Here is a 15,674-nt window from a genome sequence, read left to right as displayed (position 1 = left end):
CCTCAGCTCGGCTATCCATGCTCCAGCGCTTGGACGCCCATTTGGGCAGCAATCGCGCTTTACAAATCACAATACAATACAATACAATACTGAATACAGACGAAGAACAGACCAGGATTCATAAACCCATTATTGCCTATCGTAGGAACAGGAACTTGAGAGATGGCTTAGTCCATACTAGGCCCAAACAGAATATCAGAAACACTCAAAATACCATCGTTGGACCACCTATTCCAGGGAACCACAAATGTGGGACATGTATCGCATGTGATAGTGCGATCGTCACCCAGAAATGGGAATACCAGGGGAAGAGTGGCAAATTACGGGATTTTACCAACTGCAGAAGCTATAATCTAGTGTATCTGATTCTGTGTCCCTGCTCCAAAGGGTATGTGGGAGAAACAGGCCGAGAATTCAGGACACGTCTGAGTGAACATAAATAAGCCATTAGAACAAAAAAGATCTCGTGCCCTATGGTGGCACACTGCATTCAAGCGAAACACAATGAAAAAGAGCTGAGATGGCTAATTCTGGAAAAGATCAAAGCCATACCAGGAAAAAACATCACTGAGGTTCGCAAAAATCGGGAGACTTTTTGTATCTTCACATTAGATACAGTTAAAAGTGGTCTTAATGAGGAAATCATTTGGAATACGAGGTGAGGTATCAATTTCCCAGTACGCCTGTTGGCGCTGATAGGGGTACTGGCAACCGGCATGCTTACGCTCATACCGAGTAGAAATTCAACTCGAGGTAGAGCCAACATATCTTAGCGAAGCGGCTGATATTTCTATATACTCACGAGATATATTGCCCTTTGCAAATCACATGAGCAGGTAGTTTTAGCTCACTCATGGCAAAGCGCTACGCGTCATACCTTGAGCTTTTAAGTCATGGACACCACTCCAACATGGTGCCGATATGCAAAGAGACCTGCAGGCTATTGCCGCATACCGTTTTCATGCCACACGCTCTGCTGACAACCGAGTAGAAATCCTAATTCGGGGATCAGCCAACAAGTCTCAGCGAAGCGGTAGATAACCGTACACATTTATGCGATATATTGCCTTCTGTTAAACACATCAGCAGGTAGTCTCAGCTCGCATATGACAAAGCGCAACGGGTCATAGTCTGAGTTATTAAGTTTTTGACACTACTCAAACATGGCGCCGACATGCAAACAAACTCGCAGGCAATCGCCGCATACTGTTATCACGTCACACGCTCTATTGACCACAACGTGACCTAGCCCCTCCCATAGCGACCAACCTTTAAAAGCTAGTAACTGTTTGCCGCTTGACATACCTCCATAGATTGAAGCAGCAGGAGACGGTAGCAGCACGTGTCTTAGCGAGGTAAGTGAAGGGCGTGCATGGGACTTGGACCAGTGTAAGCGTAGGAACATGCCGTGGCGCCTGCGGTATCCGAACAGGGAGATGGTGCCTCATTAGATCCATGTGAGGTTCCCCGTATATTTGGGCAGGCGAAAGGTTTTACAGCAAGGAAAGGGGAGGCAAGGCTTTTGTTGTTAAAATGACTCGCCCGCCATTAATTTGCACATGCCTGTTGGAGTCTCACTGCTTACGCCGACAGGCGCCCACCCTAATATACCAAGCAAAGGGAGGAAGGGCAACTACCAAAATGACTCGATCCTGACCCCATTCAGTAGTATTAGTTCGCGTACCTCTGGCACCCCTATTATGGAGACTGCCCAACACGCATTGGCAGCGCAGAGCGAGCCCGTACGGTGGGGGTCTTGGGCTTCGAGGACAAATCTAGTGTTTATACACCGAGGTGTTTGTCCTTACTAGCCTGTAGGAATGTTTTGCCTTAGAATCAGACATAGGCGTAGTATGCGCCTAACACCCAGAGTGCATTAGACTCGTATAGGAGCGCATCCATGATCGAGATCACAACTGTATAAAGTATGCACTCCCTGAGAAGCCTGGCCCCCCAGTGGTAGGAATCAGGCCTAAGGGGAACAGACCATCACGTTGCTAGCCAGGCACCAAGCACGTGTACAGGAGGAGCAGTAACTTTTCCCTTTTCTTTGTAACTTGCAGGCTGACATTTTGAAAAACACAAACAACGCAGGCCACACAGCAGAAGACGGAACATTTGTGTAAGGGAGACCCCTTTGGGGATCCAGTACAGGTAGGCTTATAATGTCATCAGCACTGCTAACCCTAATGACGGCATCACCATACTGAGTGAGCAGCCAAACCCCTGATCCTTTAGGGTAGTTAAAAAACTAAGTGGATGGTATCCCTTTGTTTTTTTGACAGCGCACAGACGACACGTGCACATAAAGGGTAGAGTCCGTCAACCAGTATTGTCAGCAGAGGTGCGCCCAGACCATGGAATAAATGACAGCAAGAAGCAACACGAGATGTCTGGCAGCCCTTAGAGTATAGGTAAAAGGTGACCCTGATTGCTGTTCTCCAAAATCAGTCTATGCATGTGCAACATACGTGTGGGTTTGACCACAATGAAGAACCATGTCTCCCATTATTTCCCCCTCTCTACAGCTCAGCCTGTAACAAATGCTAACCTAGTGTGGCTACAAGAAGCTGAATACTACTCCAACTGGTTGGGTAGTAGGGGACGCCAGCCCCGACACAGATATCCAGGTACTAAGATCTTGGAGTGAATTATTATACGGGGTCTTGGCGAATGCAGCACAGGCAAAGCATCCCGTCTCTCCGAGCTAGTGAACCAGCAGAGTCAGGCACTAGGACTATGAGCATGTAATGAGTGTGCCCATTTGTGACCAGATCACCTGATTGTCTGGTTCTCTGACCGATGAAACTGATGAAACCTTGACACCGTTCTATCCCCATGAATCATAGAAAAGTAAAATCAAAAATAGAAAGAGTCATTCTAACAAAATTGGAGCAGTCCTTTTCTGTCGCTGCCTCCTTTCCCCCTCCTCCCTCCCCCTCACCCCCTGTCATATTCTCTCTCTCTCTCTTCACCCTTCACCTTTTGTCTTTGGTCAGGCCACTCTGGGTTATGACTTCTAACTCATTTTCCTTAGTTGGTACCTCACTCCTGCCGTTTTTCTTTCTCTTCCTTTTCTCTTGGGTTTTCCTTTTCTTCTTGCTTCAACCTTTTCTCTTCCCTGTGTGGAGCTATTAGTGTGAAAGTTGACAAAATAGTTTCCCCCATATGAGAATACATAGAGCTTGGCACCTTTTGCTAATTTTAAACACTAAATACTATATATAAGAGGAAAAACTTATTTTTTCCTGGAGGGGCATTGCATAGCAATTGAGTAACGCTTTGCACTATTATGATTTTTCAGAACCCATTGTTCTTCCCCATCATCCAGCCCGCAGTAGTTCTACAAAATAACAGGTCCTGGAGAAGGTGGCAAAGAAAGAAAAGCCACCGAAACGCGCGTTGACCAGTTTGAGTGTCGCACCCCTTTCATACAGCACAGCATCGGAGGGTTGAGTTTTTCACCCCCTTGGTTCCACCTGTGTATGTAGTGCGGTATTGGGGTGCTGAGTATGTGTGCAGTGAATGATAGTGATGCGTATGTAGCGGAGCAAGAGGTGTGTATGTATGAGGGTGTTTGATAGTGTGGCTGGGTTCATGATTTTGTTTTTTTGTAAATAATGTATCTGTCATGTTAATTCTAAAACATCTATCGTGAATTTGTGAACTGACCTATTAATCTGTACAAATAACATGTAATGAAAATATTTTGTGATAACTAATTCAAAAAAATACAAATTTATAAAATAAAAAATGTATAAATTAAATCTTGGTTTATTGTGTATTCATGTGAGCTAATTTAGCCACGTGTAAAAGAAATATAGGTCTAGAGGGATACTATCTCTTGATAGCTCTTATTGATACATTCACCCCAGTACAGAGATCTGGCCCTAAGTCCATCGTTTTTTTGCTCACCATGCCATTCCAATTTGGATCCAGTCATTTTTTTTTGTAAAACAATTTTTATTGCAGGTTTACAGTACATCTGACAACACTCAATAAGCATTGCTGTGTCAATCATCTTCCACCCTCCCCGCTCTCCCGCTCCTTACACAGCCATTTAGCCCACATCCCGGAGGTCGGGCGGCGCTCTGCAGAGGGGTAAACCAGGTGTCCAGTATCTTAGCTTTTACGCTCTGTACATCCGAAAAAATGTGTACTCCTGCTTTTGTAACTGTGTTCCCCCCCTCCCCGTGGCCTGTGCCAAACATTTTTAACTCAAACTCTCCCCCGTACCCCCCTCCCCGTGACTCCATCATCTGCCTAGGAATGCCCTCGTTTGACTACCGTTATGGGTATTTTCCAGGAGTTAGTGCGTTATCAGTCATGTCGTGAATCTGGTGCGCCCTGGGGGCTATCATTGTGTGTATTCGGGGCCTCTTCGTCCTCCTGCAGTGTGCTATCTCTCAGTGCCTGCACTATTACCTCCCACGCTGCGGCCGTGTCTCTGGCTCTGTCGTCTGGCTTCTTGCAGGCTACTTGGTATCGGATCGTGCTTTCACAGGTTGCCCATTTCAGTAGTTCATTCACCCATTTTCTGTGTGATGGACCCACCCTTGCCTTCCACACTCTCGTAATTTCTCTCTTGGCCAGAATTAATCCCATGTCTATAAATTTACTAGTGGTTTTATGCTTAGGCGTATGTGGGAACCAATGTAGTATGCAGGTCGCCATATCAAAGTCCACCGTTCTGTCAGTGACCTCATTAAGCGTTTCCCCAATCGCCTGCCAGTAGTCATGTAGTTCTGGGCAGGACCATAACATATGGTCCAGCTCCGCTCCCTCTAGGGTGCATCGTGGGCACCCCGCCTCGGTTACCCCAAAGTATTTCTTAATTTTCCCCGGTGTCATGTAGGTTCTATGTAAGATGTAAAAGTGGATCTGTTGGAATCTCACGTTTCTCGTGCTCTTGCTAGCCCGTCGCACTATTTGAGCCCAGGTGGTGTCCGGAATGTCTTTGCCAAGATCTTCTTCCCACTTGGATTTAAGTGTCGTGAGTGGTGGTAGATTCTCCCGCATCATTCTGGAGTACAGGCACGTTACTGCCTTATACGTCCCTGCCGCCATCATTGTATATTGGCAAGCCAGGGTGGTGGTCGGTTCCGCCAACCCCCCCTCCCAATGTGCCCGGATGGCCCTCGTCACTGCTGCATGCAATAAATACCCCCCTCGCGGAAGGCCAAACCTCTCCTGGAGGTCCTGGTAGGGTATCAGTGCTCCTTCCTCGTACAAGTCGCCAATCCACTTGTATCCCCGCATCCTCCCACTGCTGTAGCTGTGACCCATCTCCCCCATGCGGGAGCACGGTCACCATCCCCAATGGGATTTCTGGGGCATACGGGTGTTGTGGACCCGCTCGGCGCTGCGATCGGTTCCAGCACAGACGGAACGTCTGTTCTTCAGGAGTCAGGTCTTTCAGGGCAATTTTCTGCTGCAGAGTTATGTAAGCTAGTACATGACGTGGCGTCCCCCTATCCCTTTCCTGTTCCGGGCCACGGTACACTCTCGCTACTTCTTGTGTGAAGAGCTGCAATTGGGCCGCGAGGTAGTAGAGATCAAAGTACTGCTAACCCGCCCTCGTCCTTCGGGCGGATGAGCGTCGTCAGTGCCACTCTGCATCTTCCCGAGTTCCATATAAAGGAAGTGATCTGCGACCGTAATCTACGGAAGACAGAGCTGGGCACCCAGACGGGCAGAGTGTGAAAGTAGTAGAGCAGTCGTGGCAAGGTATTCATTTTTAGTAGAGAAATACGGCCTATCGGCGACAGCGGCAGGGTGGCCCAGAACTCCATGTTTCCCGCAATGTTCTTATGCATCTTCCCACATTACCCTCCAGCATGTCTGCTGCCTCATGGTATATGTATACTCCTAGATACTTCAAACAGGTGGGTGCCCATTGCAGCTGCAATCTGCAATGTGGTTGTGGTGTACCGTGGCGCAACGGGAATAAGCACGTCTTTGTCCAATTAACCTTTAACCCTGATATCCCACCAAAGCTCGCTAGTAATCTCTCCGCTCCCTCCAGTGCTCCTTCCGCGTTCTCTAGAAATAACAACAGATCATCCGCATAAAGCGAGATATGCTGTAGGCCTCTGCTACTGTCTAGGCCTCTGAAATAAGTCCCTGTCCTCGCCTTCGCTACTAGGGGTTCAATCGCCAGGGCGATAGGGAGCACCCCTGCCTGGTGCCTCGCTCCACTGGGTATTGCCGTGATATGAGGGGGCCCACTCGCACTCTAGCCACTGCCGCCGTGTACAACACTCTGGTCCAGCTGATGTATCCCTCTCCTAGGCCGAATTTTTCCATAGTTTTGTATAGGTATTCCCATTCCAGGCTATCGAAAGCCTTCTCTATGTCAATGGATAGCACTAGAGGTGTCGGTGCAGTCGTGCATGGGTCTGCCAACAGCCGTGTAAGTCTTCTAATGTTTATGGTCGTGTTGCGTGCCGGGATAAATCCAGACTGATCCGGGTGTATCAAGTCAGGCATATGGTGCAACAACCTAGTTGCGAGTATGGCGCTCAGGATTTTATAGTCTGTAGTCAGCATGAAGAGCGGCCTATAGGAGGCCGGATCACTGCTCTCTCTTCCCTGTTTCAATAATGGGATCACCAGCGCCTCCCGCATAGACTGTGTGAGGCAGCCAGCAGTTTTGGCCTCGTTGTACACCGCTTGGAGACGGGGTGCAAGGGTGTCTAAATATTTGCTGTAGAATTCAATGGGCAATCCATCGAGCCCCGGTGTTTTGTTACGGGCCAAATGCGTTATCGCCGCCTTTATTTCGCCGACCTCTATGTTCCTACCTAGATCATCTGCCGGTTCCTATTGCAACCGAGGCAATTGTACGTCCTCGAGATATCTATCAATAGCATCTCCACGCCCCACTAGCGTACTTTTATATAGGGCCCCGTAGAAATGCTCTAGAGGCCGTGGAACCCTCGTTCTCTTCAAAGTAGTGCGTCACGCCTTCCTGCAGTGCCTCGTGAAACAACGGATCGTCCAGCGTCTCCGGGCGCAATCGCCATGTGGGGACCCACAGAGTCTCTGTCATCCAATTTAAGGAGGACAGCAATGGATTGTGATCCGATTGTGTTCTGGTGAGGTATTCAGTCCATACTACAAACGGCATTACTAGCGGAGAGCATAAGAGTGCATCAAGCCGCACATGCAGGTCGTGTAGTCCCGAAAAAAAGGAGTAGTCCCTTTCCGCTGGGTGCTGCTGACGCCAGGCATCTAACAGACCCCAGCGTCTCTGCCAGTCTAGCCTACCTTTCGTAAGGCGGTGCACCAGGGAATCGTGGAGGGGCGGGTGAGATCTATCTAAGGCGACGTCCGTTATTGAATTAAAATCACCCCCAATTAGAACAGGGCCCGCCAAGTAATGCGCCAACGTACCAGAAAGGCGCGCCAAGAAGTGTAGCTGTTCAATGTTCGGCGCATATACGCTACATAGCTTTATGTCCTTGCCCCGGAGCTTCCCTTCCACTGCTACATATCTGCCCTCAGTGTCAATCGCATGTTTCGTAGCTTGGAAAGGGACCCCCGCCCGTTTCCAGATTAAGACCCCCCTAGCGTACGCCGAATAGGTCGTGATATATCTGCCCCCTCCACCTCCTCTGCAACGCTATACCCTCTTGTTTTGTGAGATGCGTTTCTTGTAGAAATGCGATGTGTATCCCCCTACGAATCAGGTAAGCATGTATTTTGTGTCTCTTCGTCATTGAGTGTAGCCCCCGGACATTCCAGGTTATGCACCTCAGCACCCCCGCACTAGCCATTGTCTCTAATGAGGTGTCGTATCATGGCGCATTGTTCCGTTCCTAGTGTGGTGGTGAATGTCCCCCAACCGTCCCCAATGCTTCTACAACTCGCACTTCTCCAGTGCGCAAAATGAACCTGTAACAAACTGACAAACACCCCTACAACTCCCAAGACCTCCCTCCCCGGAACAGGCCCCAATATCGAGCTATCAGTACCCATCCAAACTCAGGTGAATCCCTGTCCTCCCCAACTATTCCACAGTCGCGACCGTGGACGCCTTAAGGGCTAGCGAGGTGTGACTCAGGCTAGACGGCGGCTACGTTCGCCCCCCCCCCCCCCCGCGCCCTCCGATCCCCCCCATCGCCATTGCTCGTGTAGAGGCCCCAGGGCCGCCCCCCCCACAAGCGCCAATCCCCCGGTCTCCCCTCTTACTCAGAGAATGTCCAGCACCTGCCGCCTTCATATCAGTGGTTCATGATCTCTTCCAAGGTCTGCGGCCTCACCAGCGGGCCATTTGCATTGAGTGTGTCCGATTGGTCCCTTTCCGTGCCGGAGACATGGACCTCTGATTCTGTGTCCTGCTTAGCTGAGGAGGTTTCGTCTCTCGACAGTGATTTCACCGCTTTCAGCGCTGCTCTCCTTTCCTCTTCCGTTTGGGCCGCAGTGGGTTTTCGCGATCCGTGGCGTCTTCCGCGTATCCTCTGCGATTTCCGCACTTGTGTCGACCCTCTCGCTCTCACCTCTTGGATTCTGGCCCCGTCCGTGCCCGCTTCATATGTGTCCCACCAAGACCACGCATCAGCCGATGTAGAGAAAAAGATCGATTTATCATCCACCACCACTCGAAGCTTCGCTGGGAAAAGCAGGGAATATGGAATGCCCGCTGTTCTCAATTCTCGCTTGATGGACAGGAAAGAGGCTCGCATTTTCTGCGTTTCAAACGTGTAGTCGGGGAACAATGTCACCTTGCTGTTCTCTACTTGAAACGGCCCGCATCGCGAGCCCGCTGGAGGAGCACATCCCTGTCTCTATAGTGGAGCAATTTGGCAATAATCGGTCTTGGTGGCAGCCCCGGCCTAGGCAGTCCAGACGGGACACGGTGGGCTCTTTCCAGCGTGAAGAAAGGGGAGAGGCCTTCAGGGGCCATCTCCGTTTTAAGCCAGGTATCCAGGTATTCAATCATATCTCCCCCTTCTGATTTTTCCAGCATACCCACGATGCGGATGTTACTGCGTCTATTTCTGTTTTCCGCGTCCTCGGCTCTCCTTTCCAGTGCTTGTATGCGATCCAGGGCATCCGCCAATCTCCCCTCCGTTGATTTGTGGGCTGGGGTCAGTTCCTGCAGGGTGGATTCCACGTTTTTCACTCTGTCTTTGAGTTTGTCATGTTCTGCGTGGAGAAGGCCCAGGCCAGTGGCCACCTGTGCGATGTCCTGCTGTAGGGCGTCCCTGGTCGCCGCGATGGCCTCCAGTATCTGGTCCTGGAGCTGTTGCAGGTCCGCCGGACCCATCGAGCACCCATCTGAAGTCTCCGCCGATGTCGCCCCCTCTGTTTTCTTGTTAGGCTTCCCCATGGTCACCGCCAGGTACCGTACCGGCCGCACTTGCGTGCGAGCAGGACCCTCTGGGCGTCTTCATCCTCGATGATAGCGGTCTCCGGCCAACACCAGTCTCAGCTGGGCCTCAGGTGCGTAGACCCGTCTCGGGAGCAGGTTGTGGCCACTAGCGAAAGGGCGAGCAGCAGGGCCACTGCCTCGGTCCCCCGCACGTGCTCCGCCGGTATTTCAGCCGCGGCTCCAGGGGTTCCCAGGCCCCTGGGCTACTCTCCCGGATTCCAACCACCGACAGGCTTCCAGTTCAGTAGCGGTGCGACAGCGCCTTCTGCACTGTCCTCAACCGTCGGTGCCCTTTCAGTGCTCTGCTCCGGGCGCTCCGCCCGCGCCAGGGTCCTCCAGCTGCCGCCGGGGATCGTCCTCGCAATTCTCCGGCGTGGGCCCCTCTCCCCAGGCTTGTTAAGGTTTAGTCTCAGGTGGGCCCCTCGCCCCCGCTCACCCTCCCCGCAACTCCTCACTTCCGGGCAGGACGCGGGCAGCCTCTCCGCCGCTGGCCCAGCAGAGGTCCTCCGCCCCCCCGCTTCTGATTCCCACAGGGGTCCGGGGGCTTGTCGGCCTTCTTTGTTGCCCAAGAACGCCGTCCGCAGCGGCCGCCAGCAACAGTGCCGTTTTCTAGTCACCTCTCCTCCCGTAGTCGGCAGCCACCATCCCGTTAGGAAAGCACAGGGACCTCTCCTACCTTCAATGGCCAGGTGGGATGGCTTCGTTACTGCCGCCGAGCACTCAGTTGCTGTCGCGGCTCCTCAGCGGCTTTGACCCGTAGATCAGTCTCCTTTGCGGCCTCGATCTCGGCCGGGGTCTGTACTCGGCGATCACTGCGCCGCCATTTTGTGAGCGGCTCTTCTGGAAGGCCGAGTCTCAGCGCAACCGGAGCTGCAGTAGCGGGCAGCAGGACCGCCGCCGGCAAGCCCCCTCTCCGCACCGAGGTTCTGCCTAGAACGTGTGGCCGTCGCCCCCAGCCAGCAGTCCTCCACGCCTCACAGCGCCTCGGTCGTCGCAGCCTCGGCCGCGTCCGCCATCTTTAAATTCCGCGGACTTCTAGCGCCGATCGGCGTTCGCGGTTGTCTCCCGCTCGGCTGGCTCTGTGCGCGGGCCCAGGGGGATCCCTCCGCTCCCAGTCAGGACGCCGCCCGCACGGGAGAGCGGCCACAGGTGCCCCAGCACTCGGATTCAGGATTATTTCGGGGGATCGGGCGCGGAGCTCCGAGCTCACGCAGCCATTTCCCTCAGCGTCCAAGCCACGCCCCTCCTTGGATCCAGTCATATGCAAATCAGCCTTGACCCTGTGCCCCATGGGTACAGTCCAGCCCGAACTGCCAAGCCAGGTTCTCCCTGGACTGGAAACAAGCATCCTAGGACCGGTTTCGGGCTTTTAGCCCTCATCAGCCAGGATAGCTTGACTCCAGTGGCATGGAGAACACAGGACCCACATCTGGGCATATCCATTTCCACTCGAGGTGACAAATGCAAAAAGACAATTGATGGACAGAATGCAGAACAATGTCATACATTCACCCCAGTACAGAGATCTAGGCCTAAATCCATAGTTTTTTTTGCTCACCATGCCATTCCAGTTTGGACCCAGCCACATGCAAATCAGTCTTGACCCTGCACCAAATGGGAACAGTCCAGCCAAAACTGCTAGGCCAGGTCCTCCCTGGATTGGAAACAAGCATCCTAGGACCGGTTTCGGGCTTTCAGCCCTCATGAGCCAGGATAGCTTGACTCCAGTGGCATGGAGAGCACGGACTGGGTCTAAACTGGGGTAGCCTGGTGAGCAAAAGAATGATGGATTTAACCCAGATCTCTTGACTGGGGGTGAATGTATGATTTATTCAGCATTCCATCCAACATTTGTTTGCGTATAAGTAACTTTTAAACCACATTTCTTCCAATAAATACAATTACAATAAACTGTCATGTCAGCTACATCTAAAATGTAACAGAAGAATCCAAGAACTGCTTTCCACCTGCCACAAATAATGCTTGGTAGACACTGGTTTTCCATTTGCCAATGATCGTAATTTTTAATATATATTTTTTTTATATTTCCGCATTAAAAATATAACAATGGTGACACAATTGTTATACAAGGCACGTTTCCATGTAGCATATTTCGGAAAAGTAAATAAACGTTTCTCCTACAGGGTACTTAAAGTTTGTGTCCCACCATATAAAGTGTACAATTCATGTACATTAACCAAAGTTGGATTTCCATGAGTCCCAGGTGCGGGCAAGGCCACTCGACTTATACGATTGTGTGGCCACAGATATTTTTGCATACGTATAGATTTGCTGCATTTGCCACATAATCCATCATCTGCTGCATTATCTCCAGATTTTAATACAAATATTTTTTTGTTTCTAGCTCAAACGGTTCGCAGGTTACTACAAACGCAGCAGCACATGTTACCGAGCAGTGGAAGGCCTTTTGCCTGGTTACCATTCTGTTGTTTATTGTAATTGCATTTATATAGCGCCTACTAGCCCTGACGAGGCGTCAAAGCGCTTTTTCGGCGAGTAGCACGCTATTCCGGGACCCATAGAAGATTAGTGTTGAATTAGTATAGTGAAACATGCAAGTACATTTTAAGTGGTGGATAGGTTAGTCAGTTATTTGGATTTGGAATGATAGCAGAAGGATAGAGGAGGACAAAGGTTTGTATTGATATAGCGCGTGTTGATGCACGCTATTCAGGAAGCCTACAAAGGATTAGTGGTTAATTAATATGGTGAAATATGAAGTAATTTCAGTGGTTGATATTAGTCAGTTACTTGGAGTGAGAAGGATAGCGGAGGGAAAAAAGGGGAAGAAAGATTTGCATTCATATAACACTTGTTACCCCTGATGGGTGTTGAAGCGCTTTCCTAGCGAGTAGCACGCCACTCCGGAACCCATTAAGGATTATTGTTGAAAATTAGTATAGCAAAAAAATATGAAGTAATTTGAGTAGTGGATATGTTATTCAGTTATTTGGGTACTATATTAGTATAGTTTAATATGGAATTTGAGAAGTAAACATGTTAGTCTGTTAATTTCGATTGAAAAGGATAGTGGAGGGATATAAGAGTGAAGGTTTTTTTTCTTTTGGGGGGTGGGGGGATGGATCCAGCCTTTTTTGCCCTGGAGTCTCAGAGACCCTTTCTGAGAGAGTCCACAGTGACAAGGAAGTCTCACATAGTGGAGGGCTATGGATTGATCCCCTTACGACTGGGAACCGTCTCCTACCCTGCCAGAAGTCGGACACTGTGTTCTCGCTGAGTTTTCTACCCCCCCCTCCTCCTCCCTCATTCATTCTTCTAAGTTCGCCCATGACCAAAGCACTCCTCTCCCCTTGTTGGGGAGGGATCCGGCATCTATGCCCTCGAGTCGTTTTTACGTTTTAAAGCTTTATTCGACATTTGTCATAAAAGCATTCACCTAGCCCTAATACAATAAATACTACCAGTAAAAAAAATACTTTCTAAAAATACATATTAAACATGAAATGTCGAATAAATACATGATAAAAAACATCAAATTACAGCAAATTATCACACTTCTTAAAAAGTAGTTTTTTCTAAAAAAACAAAATACAATAATCCAAATGGCAAAGTGCAAAGATAGGAATATACATAGTTTCATTTCAGAGTAATTGCCATTAGCGATCGGGTACGAATTAACCATGCCCAAGCCAGAAATTTTGCTACCCCAACCACAAGCAATGTGGAACAATCTGTTTCAAGTATCCTAAGGGCTTCAGATTGGCTACGGGTTCCCAAATTTGAGCATACAGGTTTCAGCCATTTTCGTCTGGGAGACGAGTACAGTGGGCAACAAAATAAGAGATGGGAAATGTGCTCAGTTAGTTCATTACAATGGTGACAATGTTCGTCCCATGCTGGGGACCAATGCTTTTTAAACGCATTCACCGGAAGTGTACCTATGCGAAATTGAAAATAAATTTTCCTGTCATAAGGTTTTTCAATGATGTCCCAAAAGGGTTCGCAATAAGGGTACATTTTTATATTTAGGAAGCGCGATGTTAAATTTGAACTTGTATTGTCACTAAACATTGTAAAATATATCATTTCCCAGTATAGATCTTTCAACTTTGCCTTCGTAGGAAAGCAGGATACGTCTAGGGTGTCCCATAGATGGTCCAATTTCAATTTTTTAAGGAGTCCCCGGAGCTCCCTTAACCATGGAATACTATGGAAGCGGTCGAATTTGATGACATCCGTCAATGCCGCCGCATAGTGGCTTAATTCTGGAGTCACCATGATCCGTCTCCAATATAAAAGAGGGCGTAACCTCGCTATGTCCTCTATGCCTTTTCTTCCCAGATCCAATTTTAGTGGGATTGTTGGTGTGCTTTGGGGGACCATCACAATCTCTCTTAAGAACCTGTTTTCTGCTCGGCCCAGTTCTTTCAAATTAGAAAACCCCCATAGTTCAGAGCCATATAAACAAGCCCCCAGGACTTTCATAGAATAAATTTCCAACACACAGTTTACTGGCTTTGTCAGCGAGGTGCGGTGTTTTAGGGTAATTGCGCCTGCTAGCTGCCTTAACTTTAATAAAGTTGTAGTTATGTGTGGTTTCCAACTCATGTTATCTTGTAGGGTGATGCCTAGGTAGGAAAAAGAGTCCACTCTTTCTAGGGGTATACCTTTGTATTTTATTACGCCTTTGAAGGTGGACTGCTGGTTGAGGCACATGAATTTTGTTTTGGTGGTATTCAATTCAAGGCCCCTCCCGTCACAGAATACACCAAAGGCATCAACCACTTTTTGGAGCCCACTGGGGGTGCGGGAAAGTAAGAGTGTATCGTCCGCAAACATGAGGACAGGTACACGAGAGCCAGCAATTACTGGGGCGTCACTAGCAATCTTCTCTAGGTGTTCAACAATACCATTTATATAGATAGAGTAGAGGGTTGGCGCTAGGACACACCCTTGTCTCACCCCACGTTCTACCGGAAAGGGATCAGTTACTTCTCCTTGCTTGCCCCATCTTATTCTTGCAAAGTTGTTTTCGTGTAGGCGAACAAGGAGTGTAAGCAGTTCCTGGCTTAAGCCTACGTCCGTCAAGGTCTGCCAGAGCTTTTCTCTGGGGACCATGTCGAAAGCGGCTTTTAGGTCCACAAAAACTGCATACAATGTCCCCTTCTTTAGGGTGACATTTCTCCAGTAGATGGTTAAAAAGTGGAGAACTTGGTCAACGCTGCTAGTTAGGGGACGAAAACCAGCTTGATATGATGACAAAATATTTTTTTCGTTGATCCATTGGTGCAGTTTATTTTGGACTAATCGGCCCATTAGTTTTTGTGCTGTATCAATCAAACTAATGGGTCTGTAGTTTTTAGCCAGGGTTTTGTCACCTTTCTTATATATGGGGATGATTTCGGCTCCCTTCCAGGAGTCAGGCACTTTCCTTCCCATCGCCACTGCATTTGCCAGCATTGCAAAATAGCTACACCACGACTTCCGATCCGATAGAAATATATCAGCCGGAATTCCATCCATGCCTGGAGCTTTACCCCCTGCTACACAATCCAATACAATACTCACATCCTTTTCAACGAATATTGGAGATTTATAGTAAACTTGAGGAGGAGGACAATCATTATTAAACATGGGATTAGAGGCAGCGACCCCGCTGAGAGAGTCCACCGCACAATCAAACAAAGTGGAAGACTGGGAACGATCCCTTTACCGCGGGGAGCCGTCTCCCACCCAGCCGGACATCAGACACAGATACTCAACCCTGCTGCATACTTTGGCCCTCTCTTGCTGCATAATTCCAGTGGCCCTAGCTCTAGGGCAGTGCAACCAGTACAGCAGCACCTAGTGCTGTTTCTCAGAGTTGCTGTGTTTAGAAATAACACAGGTTTATAAAACACCTGCTTCAGAGTTCTTCGTGTGTCCAGCAGTTCCCAGACAATATTAAAAATGTCAAGCTAACTCTGGTGATTAATGTTCCTGCTGGAGAGAGATTGGTGGTTTGTTTAGTGGCAATTTTGATTAATCATAAGTAGTGCAGAGGGTGAACACGCCTGCTGCAAATGTGGACCATGCATCTCACCGAACTGTATTTTATGTGGATTGCTCAAAGGGTTATTTGCTTTTATCACAAAGATCCTTTTGTCACTTGCAGTCCATAAGCTTCAACCCTAATACAGCACAGTGTGCTATGAACGGTGATTAAAGATCTGCATGCAAACTGCATGGTATAGTTTAGGACGTTATTCTCCCCACCCGCTGTCTAATGTTGCTGAAAAGGGTTCAATTGGCTTAGTACGTTTTAAATCCTGAGTTT

The 15,674-nt window shown here is 49.0% G+C and overlaps 1 long non-coding RNA gene across 1 annotated transcript; it reads left to right on the top strand.

Moving 5' to 3' along the window:
• The first annotated feature begins 1,246 nt into the window (after positions 1-1,246).
• Positions 1,247-3,749, top strand: LOC144807737 (uncharacterized). Its single transcript, XR_013606405.1, has 5 exons — positions 1,247-1,355; positions 2,064-2,154; positions 2,286-2,414; positions 2,529-2,630; positions 3,305-3,749. It is a non-coding gene; the product is annotated as an uncharacterized LOC144807737 (long non-coding RNA).
• Positions 3,750-15,674: the final 11,925 nt, after the last annotated feature.

The sequence above is a fragment of the Lissotriton helveticus genome, chromosome 1_1 (genome assembly GCF_964261635.1).
Source record: "Lissotriton helveticus chromosome 1_1, aLisHel1.1, whole genome shotgun sequence".
NCBI lineage: Eukaryota > Metazoa > Chordata > Amphibia > Caudata > Salamandridae > Lissotriton > Lissotriton helveticus.
Note: the sequence above shows the minus strand (reverse complement) of the source record. Positions and strands in the feature narration are given on the sequence as shown.